At 43.5% G+C, this 10454-nt stretch overlaps 1 protein-coding gene across 1 annotated transcript in view; it reads left to right on the top strand.

Moving 5' to 3' along the window:
* The first annotated feature begins 904 nt into the window (after nucleotides 1–904).
* Nucleotides 905–10454, top strand: part of LOC139470218 (secretin receptor-like) — an 86950-nt gene continuing 77400 nt past the window's right edge. Inside the window, exon 1 of the mRNA XM_071252536.1 lies at nucleotides 905–1095. The gene's annotated coding sequence lies outside the window, so the exon portion shown is untranslated. The remainder of the gene's footprint in view (nucleotides 1096–10454) is intronic.

Here is a 10454-nt window from a genome sequence, read left to right as displayed (position 1 = left end):
ATAACATCATTATATAAGTCAAATTTTCGGATTCAGTTCATATATAACACAATGTGCTACGCGCTTAGGGACCGTCCATTTGATATTCCGGGGATGGGGAGTGGTGTGCGTGCGTGCGTGCGTGCGTGCGTTCGTGTGTGCGTGATTGTGTGGGTGTATGTGCTGGGATGGTATCGAAAACAAATGGTCCCAGGAAATGCTTAAGAACGATGATAATGCTTCAAACTGCTGCAGTGGTCACGGGTGGCCCAGTCGACTAAGGCGCCGCGATTCACTATGCAGAGTTGCGCCCCTTAGCCGATGATTGTGGGTCCGAATCCCGGTTCGCCCCGATTATGTTTCTAGGTTTGTCAGCACCATACCCATGCTCGTGGGATTCACCGAAGTGGTGTACGTCTGAGACCTGCATCACTTCGGGCTTTCCTCCCACATTAAGCTGACACGCCGTGATATAACTGGAATACTGTTTAAAGCGGCGTTAAACCAAACTCACTCACTCACTTATTCATCTGCCAAATCAGGAAATAACGAGCGTTTACGTGTCAATGGTCTTGTCACGTTGTTTAACACCTCAAAATTAATTATGAATAGATAAACAATAATTGTGACGCCTGTCTCGTACATTGCATCTTTGGTGAATGGCACTCCGATGCCAGCAGCCTCACATTCGTCGAATAACAAGGCTTGCTGTTTCAGACCATCACCTGGCTGTGTTTCGAGATAATACAAGTATGCACACGCGACTGTTCCGTGCCCGTACGTAACGAACGTTTTCATAGGTTGATTCTCAAGTTAGATCAATACTCGCTGACAACACAACTACTCGCGTGTAACACAACTTCTCGCGTACAGCACACCTACTCGCCGATTACACTGCAGTGCGTCGAGGCTAGAGATATCGCTGTCTGTTCGGAATGGAAGCGCCCAGGCTAGGCTCTTCGTTATAAGTTCTTTAGCTGGATTAGTTGGCGAGGCAAGGCTTAAGTGCTTCTCTATTCTTGGGATTACTAGTCAGCGGCGTGAATGTAATTTTTGGAGTATATGTGAATGATTTCCCCTCTGGATGTAATCTTGACAGACAACGTGCGTTTTCAGGTATTTATTCTTTCTATACTTTACAAAGAGGATGTTTTTTATAGTATGACACAGATAACGGTTCAAATGTAGGTATGTCGTCATATTTTCGTAACCAGCCGCAACGTTTCAGTGTTAGTGCGGCAAGGCCAGTTGTGTTACGTATGAAGAATGTCGGTTTGTCAGTGTAGCTCAAACAAAGTTTTACCTTGCCGTTGCATGTGTTTGTGACAGGTGTCACCGGTGGGGCAGGATACACACATCTTCGCTACCACAGGTATCATCACGATGTGATAGTGATTCATAAACACATGCTCATGATATAGTCCGTATTGTACAATGGTCTCTCCTTGGGGCAGAGATTTCTCACGAGTACGAAATGAATTTTTTTCCCTTGTATGTGTATGTGTCAAGAATTATGTTCCGAATGTGTTCAGCCGTAGCATCATCTACGGAAAGACTTTAAAAAGAGGTTAAATTGCGATCTGGGGGACTTACCTACAAAGGGGAGACACCGATAATCCAGGGTTTCGTTTCTAGTGTAGTCCGGATTAATGTAAGTCCTTATTAACGAATCACTGGTTGGATGTGATATTGCATCAAATGTTCATCGACGTCTTCAAAATTGACGGATTAACGGGGTCTTAAATAGCAGGGCGTCACTGTATTATAAAACTGTTGATCCCACCTGTGTATACAGGTACGTAATCACAGATATATTGTCATCTGGATATCTGCAAATAACGTGCCATTTTTTTTTATTAATAGGTCATTACGTTTGTTGTAAATGAATAGGGACACCATAAGATATTTACAGATTTTATTCATCGTCATCATTTTAAATTTACATTTGGTGAAACATGTGTATTTAATGACAGCGTGGTATGGATGTCACGTCGCGTATTCTCAAAATACATTTGAGGAGAGGGGAAATTGGGTTTAACGTCGCGCCCAAGATTATTGCACTTACATAGCGACGTGCATGCAGTGTGTGTGTGTGTGTGTGTGTGTGTGTATGTATGTATGTGTGGGTGGCTGCTTGTACTAGTCCGGACTAATGCCGATTTATAGTGCTAAGCTAACTGAGATACCATGCTGCAGTTTAACATGAATACCCCACTCAGACACAGTATACTGACTCCGAGCCGACCAGTCCTTGTTTTAGCCCCTTAATGCCGAGCGCCAGACAGGGTAACAACAAGTACCATATTTTAACGTCTTTTGGTATGACGCGGCCGGGGATCGAACCCCCGATTTTCCGCACTCCGGGCGGACGCTCTACCACAAGACCACGGAGGCGGTGCAAAATACATTTGAAGGCATATCATAATCCAACATAATATTTATTGTCATGAACATATACCTTAAAAAACGTTAACTGCCATAGAAATGTAGCACACTGTGCCATTCGTGAAATACCTATACCAAATATGTCGTTAAAGAGCCTCTTTTAGATTTATAAGTAGATGTGGCTATTTGTTCCTGGAACCAGTTAGCATCTCATAGACATCAAGTCCAGTCGTCTACGTTGCCTTAATTTGTTCACCCACGATCCGGGGCTCGAATCCCAGATTGACCTTATATTGATTGTAGGTTTGTCAGCACCGTGCACCCGTGCTGATGCGTTTCCCAAAGTTGTAAATGTCTGAGACCCGCATCACTTCCTGGTTCCATCCACGTCAAGATGATTCGCAGCGGTTTTGCTTGAATACTGCGGTGGCGTTAAACCCAGCTCAATGAACGTCTGTGAGTAGTTATCTGCCGTGTATGTAGCATGTGAGAGAGTGTGAATGAGCCGAGCTAAGTTTGAAGCGCTAATATAAATATCGAAGAGAGTTTTTGTATTCACTGTCTATTGATCATCATCGGGGAGAATCTAGGATTAGAATCCAGGACATGCGGATCCAGGCATGATCAAGGGCCACAACTCCATACAGCGAGCTGTGGCACGTAATGCCTCAGGGCCACTCGTTCCCTCTATCACGTAATGGGTCGTAGCGTGTGGCTCTGTGTGTGTATGTGGGTAAATCTATGTCACTTGGTATGAAGACAAGTCCATGTGCATATGGACAAATGGTGGGGTGTTCATACAAACAGGGGGGCACGGGTGGCCCAGTAGTCTAAGGCACCGCGATTCGCTGTGCAGAGTTGCGTCCCCTCAGCACGCCAGAAACCTATGATCGTGGGTTCGAATCCCGGTTCACCTCGATTATGTTTCTAGGTTTGTCAGCACCATACCCATGCTCGTGGGTTTCAGCGAAGTGGTAAACGTCTGAGACCTGCATCACTTCGGGCTTTCCTCCCACATTAAGCTGACACGCCGTGATATAACTGGAATACTGTTAAAAGCGGCGTTAAACCCAACTCACTCCCTCACTCATACAAACATATGGTAATATTAATACATGTATCTACATCAGGCAATATTAGAACCGTGTTGACTGATGGAACTATAGTTGCATCACAATTGTTGATGGCCCGTTGGCAATACACCGATGCAAGTTAACACATCGATATGTAATATCGATATCTAATTGTACTGATAGTATCGATAGGTGTAGTGAAATGTAGTACCTCCTGTTAATCATTTACATTTCCCTTTATTTTGATCCGTAATACACATTGCTTGTGATAAGCACTTATCTTTGTAGGCAAATTGTGTCAGTGGCGGGTGCATACGGTCGAGCAGGACATGCTTACCCTTTTTTGCGAACACCTGGTGTCATCATTGATTTTCAGAGTTCATTCATATAATCAGCTATTTTGCCTTTCACGTTCAATGGCGGATAATCGAGACTGGTTTTTCTCTGTCTTTGACGTTTTACAGTTGCATTGAAGAGACACGTGGTGTCCGAAGACGTTCATGATTTGATATCAAACAATATTCAGAGTGAGTGAGTGAGTATGGTTTTACGCCGCTCTTAGCAATATTCGGGCAATATCACGGCAGGGACACCAGAAATGGGCTTCACACATTTTACCCATGTCGGGAATCGTACCCGGGTCTTCGGCGTGACGAGCGAACGCTTTAACCACTAGGCTACCCGACCGCCCGGACAATATTCTGAGGTTTGTATACCGACTTACGTACTGATATGTGAAAGAGTGTGAGAAGGCGTTGGTTGGTGGACCTAGGGAAAGTTGATATATACTCGTGAGAGGAGGCGTTAGTGGAAATACAGTCGGCAAAGATGGTCGGAAAGAAGTGATAAATAACAGAGAGCAAAGGAGAGTGACAGTATTTCTGATGTAGGCGGTTTGTCAGATTCGTGTGGACAGAAAGCCCGAAGATTTAGAATTAGTCTTAGACGTTCACCAACGCATGGTGCTAACAAACCAAGATTCGTAACTCGGGCGAATCTGGGATCCGAACCTGTTAAACATGAGAGTTAGAAAATTGAATTGAGTTGTCACATGGGGATAGTCATGATTACTTTAAACAAAGACCCAAAACAGATGTAGGGATGCAACTTTGGTCACGGATTTATCATAGTAGATGGATGGTTTGCATTTTATTGCCCGTAATATTTTTCATTTGATTTGAAAAGTTTATTTTGTTTAATGAAATTATTTTTCTTGTTCTACTTTCTTTTTCTTTCTGTCTAAACATGTGGCTTTGATTTAGAATCTTCTCTTTTTGTTATCTTGTATTTTGATTTCATTTTTTTTTTCAAATTAATGTTCTGCGTTTTATAAATTGATTGCCAACAAGAACGTAATTTCAAGCAAAGTTCTATATATATATTGCTTCATTTAGTTATATTTGGAACCAGTTTTTCTTCAGATGATTTAATTTGCTTAGTACTCTTTTTTGGTTGAATATCTTTTTGAAACTGTATGGAGTTCCTCCAGTGTTCGAGCAGCAGCAAACACGCAATTGTTAATGTCGTGCAAAGAACAGTCCGTATTGAGACTCATCTCGGCGTTCTGTAACACCAGTTTCGGGGTGGGGTGGGGTGGTGGGTGGGGGGTAGCCCTAACTGGGAGATGAACATTTGGTTCAGGGCATAACATCCTCCCTTTCCATGCCCATCACGGAGAGGCGTACATCATCAGACCATTATTATTATTATTATTATTATTATTATTATTATTATTTATCTATTTTTATAATTTAATAATAATAATAATAATAAAAATAATAATAATGATGATGATGATGACGATAATAATGATGATGATGATGATGATGATGATGATAATAATAATATATAATAATATTTTTTTATTATTTTCAAACCAATTCGAAAAGCGAATGATTGGGAGGTGAGAGGCTACGATTCGAGAACGTTTGAAGGGACATTGATACCACGAGGAAGTGACTATAACAGGACACGAGTTGAGGGGAGAAACAAATACGTTATGTCAATCCAGATTTTGAAATAATTTCCCTGTTTGTCATTATCAACACCAGATAATTAATTGCGCCTGCCGGAAAGGGCAAAGTGATAAGGAAGACAGGAGATGTCAGGGATAAAGTATCAATATTTGCCACGATATGTGTTATCATTCGTATTGAACTGTTGTTGAGCAAAGACCAACTGCCGTTCGTTCAGATTGCAAGAACACATTTATGACATCTTTGACCGCTGTTCTGCTAAACCACGTTTGCCTTTACCGATCACAATACCAATGATACCAGTGTCTACCAGACCCGTGAAGATCCGGGGTAGAACAGGTCTTCAGAACCCATGCTTGCCGTAAAAGGTGACTATGCCTGTCGTAAGAGGCCACTAACGGGATCGGGTGGTCAGGCTCGCTGACTTGGTTGCCGCATGTCTTCAATCCCAATAGCATGGATCGATGCTCCTGATGTCAATCACTGGATTGTCTGGTCCAGACTCGATTCTTTTACAGACCGCCGTCGTATAGCTGGAATATTGCTGAGTGAGGTGTTAAACAACAAACAAACCATGTACTATGCTAATTCTAACTGCTGTCCCCATCCACTACTATATCTGCCACTAAACCTGTTTGCACAACCATTCGTTGTATGACACTGATCCTATTTCTAATACACCCGTGAAGATTCCGGGGTAGAATAGGTCTTCAGCAACCCATGCTTGCCGTAAAAGGAGACTATGCTTGTCGTAAAAGGCGACTAACGGGATCGGGTGGTCAGGCTCGCTGACTTGGTTGATGCATGTCATCGATCCCGATTGCGTGGATCGATGCTCACGATATCAATCACTGGATTGTCTGGTCCAGACTCGATCATTTACAGACCGCCGTCATATAGCTGGGATATTGCTGAGAGCAGCGTTAAACAACAAACCAACCAACCAACTATTTCTAATAACGTCAAAACGTTAACGCCAGAAATTAATCGGTATGTAGTATTTGCCGAAACCGATTCCGTGGTGGAAAAGGCCAAATAGTAATACAAACTATATGCATTGATCACTTAACATGAGTGATGACACGAGGTGTTCACGAAAAGGGCATTATGCATGCCCTGCGTGACCTTTGTCCCTGACACTGTTTCTATGAAACACCAGTACTTTTCCCACACTATGTGAAAATAATTATCGGAAACGATCTATTGTTTTCCAAACAATGCCCTCCTCCCACCCACGCACCCCATGATGTCAAATAGTTGGACCCTAACCACAAGCATGTATGTCACTAACGTTGCCACTGTGTAAAAAAACAAAACAACCTCGACTCTTCCACTGTAAAACAGTCATAATGTGAATCTCTTGCTTTATATCTTGTCGCTGTTAAATCTGGAATGAAAAATTGTTACCGGTAGTACATAAATAATGGCATGTAAACCACTACCCACATCTTAATATCAGGGGGCACGGTAGGCCCAGTCGTCTAAGGCGCCGCGATTCGCTGTGCAGAGTTGCGTCCCTTGGGCACACCAGAACGCTATGATTGTGGGTTCGAATCCTGGTTCGCCCCGATTATGTTTCTAGGTTTGTCAACACCATACCCGTGCTCGTGGGTTTCACCGAAGTGGTAAACGTCTGAGACCTGCATCACTTCGGGCTTTCCTCCCACATTAAGCTGACACGCCGCGATATAACTGGAATACTGTTTAAAGTGGCGTTAAACCCAACTCACTCACTCACTCACTCCTAATATCAGGGGTAGTGCACATTCCGACAACATGCACGTTTACGTTGACCTTCAACGTGTGTTAATCTGTGGATAAATAACAATTATGACGCCGGGTGGTCATCAAGGCGCCCTTTCAACAGAGATGATATTGTTGACATGGATGTCATCGGCTTCAGCAACCAATCAGCGACTGTAGATTTATGACACTTGATATAACAGCAGTCCTTGTGGACGCTTATCAACCCCACATCTAATCTTTCGTGATGAAGGATGAACGTCTATAAGATAAACACGTCAACTGTTATCCTTTTGAAATGAATGAAATCGTTAAACGGACAAAAGCCCCAGTCTTCATGTTCTCTGACTGATGTTTTTAGATGAAAAGTGCGTTTATGCTTTTTTCTCTTCGCTGGAGTTTGTTTTATGTTACATGAACTTTTTTCGTGTATATTTGTTGAGAATGCAGGCTAACCGACCATGTACATTTAATTTGATCTAATTCGTTTTGTGTGATGTTTCCCGTTTGCTACTAACAGCTTATCTTTGGATGTAGAAAAAATGAAAGCGACAAGACCGTTCCAAATCATTGTCTTCAGAATTTGAAAGCCGGTTGTGCCAGTTTTGAGCGCTCAGAACATAAATTTAAGTTTATCTAATTTATGTTAGGGGGCACGGGTGGCCCAGTCGTCTAAGGCGCCGCGATTCGCTGTGCAGAGTTGCTTCCCTTGGGCACGCCAGAAATCTATGATTGTGGGTTCGAATCCCGGTTCGCCCCGATTATGTTTCTAGGTTTGTCAGCACCATACCCGTGCTCGTTGGTTTCACCGTAGTGGTAAACGTCTGAGACCTGCATCACTTCGGGCTTTCCTCCAAAATTAAGCTGACACGCGTATGAGACCAGCGTGAAGGTAACAAGATGGCAAACGCATGATATTATTCACTTGGCATTTTATAACCTGTTGCATTCTCTGTCTTAAGTGGTCGGCCAGAAGACAGGGATGTTTGCAAATCGGATGCAAATTGGGGTATACGTGTAAAAGTCAATCAATGTAGTACTAGAATTATAGAAACAATTTACGGATGTCGGACAGGGGTATTATTGACAATTTCATATTCATAATATTAACAATACACCATTTTGTGTTATCATTCTTCGGGGGTGGTCGGGTAGTGTAGTGGTTAAAGCGTTCGCTCGTCACGCCGAAGACCCGGGTTCGATTCCCGACATGGGTACAATGTGTGAAGCCCATTTCTGGTGTCCCCCGCCGTGATATTGCTGGAATATTGCTTAAAGCGGCGTAAAACCATACTCACTCAGTCACTCACTGTTATTCTTCGACAGGGTATTATACTTTCAAGAACTCACTGCTTCCTCTATTATAACAGCGATAGGGTAGAAGGTATAGCACTACCCTACCTTCTGTTATAACTGGGCGGAAAGGTAGCTTAACATCATAAAGCATCCACCCGCCACAGCTTCCCTAATATTACCGTGCTATGCGGTCCGCTAGAGGTTAAAGCGTTCGCTTGTCACGTTGAAAACATTGGTTTATTCCCCATTTTGTGCGTTCTATTGTTGTGACCATAACCTGGATGTGGTGCATAACAATGCTTAAAAGCTAATCGCACTCGGTGACCTTCTGGGTAAAGCACCTGGTCCGAACTGCCTTCTCTGTTATAACAGGGCGATAGGGTAGCCTAGCGATTAAAACACCTGGTCCACGCTGCCTTATAACAGGGCGTTAGGGTAGCCTAGTGATTAAACACCTGCCGCATACTGCCTTCTCTATTATAACAGGGCGATAGTGTAGCCTAGTGATTAAAACACCTGCCGCATACTGCCTTCTCTATTATAACAGGGCGATAGGGTAGCCTAGTGATTAAAACACCTGCCGCATACTGTCTAGTACTCTATTATAAGAGGGCGATAGGGTAGCCTAGTGATTAAAACACCTGCCGCATACTGCCTTCTCTTTTATAACAGGGCGATAGGGTAGCCTAGTGATTAAAACACCTGCCGCATACTGCCTTCTCTATTATAACAGGGCGATAGGGTAGCCTAGTGATTAAAACACCTGCCGCATACTGCCTTCTCTATTATAACAGGGCGATAGGGTAGCCTAGTGATTAAAACACCTGCCGCATACTGCCTAGTACTCTATTATAACAGGGCGATAGGGTAGCCTAGTGATTAAAACACCTGGTCCACACTGTCTTCTCTATCATAACAGGGCGATAGGGTAGCCTAGCGATTAAAACACCTACCGCATACTGCCTAGTACTCTATTATAACAGGGCAATAGGGTAGCCTAGTGATTAAAACACCTGGTCCACACTGTCTTCTCTATCATAACAGGGCGATAGGGTAGCCTAGTGATTAAAACACCTGCCGCATACTGCCTAGTACTCTATTATAACAGGGCGATAGGGTAGCCTAGTGATTAAAACACCTGGTCCACACTGTCTTCTCTATCATAACAGGGCGATAGGGTAGCCTAGTGATTAAAACACCTGCCGCATACTGCCTTATAACAGGGCGATAGGGTAGCCTAGTGATTCAAACACATGCTCCACACTGGCTTCTCTATTATAACAGGGCGATATGGTAGCCTAGTGATTAAACTCCTGCCTCCCACTGCCTTCTCTAATATAACAGGGCGATAGGGTAGCCTAGCGATTAAAACACCTGATCCACGCTGCCTTATAACAGGGCGATAGGGTAGCCTAGTGATTAAAACACCTGCCTCACACTGCCTAGTACTCTATTATAACAGGGCGATAGGGTAGCCTAGTGATTAAAACACCTGGTCCACACTGCCTTCTCTATTATAACAGGGCGATAGGGTAGCCTAGCGATTAAAACACCTGATCCACGCTGCCTTATAACAGGGCGATAGGGTAGCCTAGTGATTAAAACACCTGCCGCATACTGCCTAGTACTCTATTATAACAGGGCGATAGGGTAGCCTAGCGATTAAAACGCATGGTCCACACTGCCTTATAACAGGGCGATAGGGTAGCCTAGTGAATAAAACACATGCTCCACACTGGCTTCTCTATTATAACAGGGCGATATGGTAGCCTAGTGATTAAACACCTGCCTCCCACTGCCTTCTCTAATATAACAGGGCGATAGGGTAGCCTAGCGATTAAAATGCATGGTCCACACTGCCTTATAACAGGGCCATAGGGTAGCCTAGTGATTAAAATACCTGTCGTACACTGCCTTCTCTATTGTAACAGGGCATTAGGGTAGCCTAGTGATTTAAACACCTGTCACACACTGTCTTCTCTATTATAACAGGGCGATAGGG

The sequence above is a fragment of the Haliotis cracherodii genome, unplaced genomic scaffold, assembly GCF_022045235.1.
Source record: "Haliotis cracherodii isolate W230 unplaced genomic scaffold, xgHalCrac1.p SCAF_20, whole genome shotgun sequence".
NCBI classification, from domain to species: Eukaryota; Metazoa; Mollusca; class Gastropoda; order Lepetellida; family Haliotidae; genus Haliotis; species Haliotis cracherodii.
Note: the sequence above shows the minus strand (reverse complement) of the source record. Positions and strands in the feature narration are given on the sequence as shown.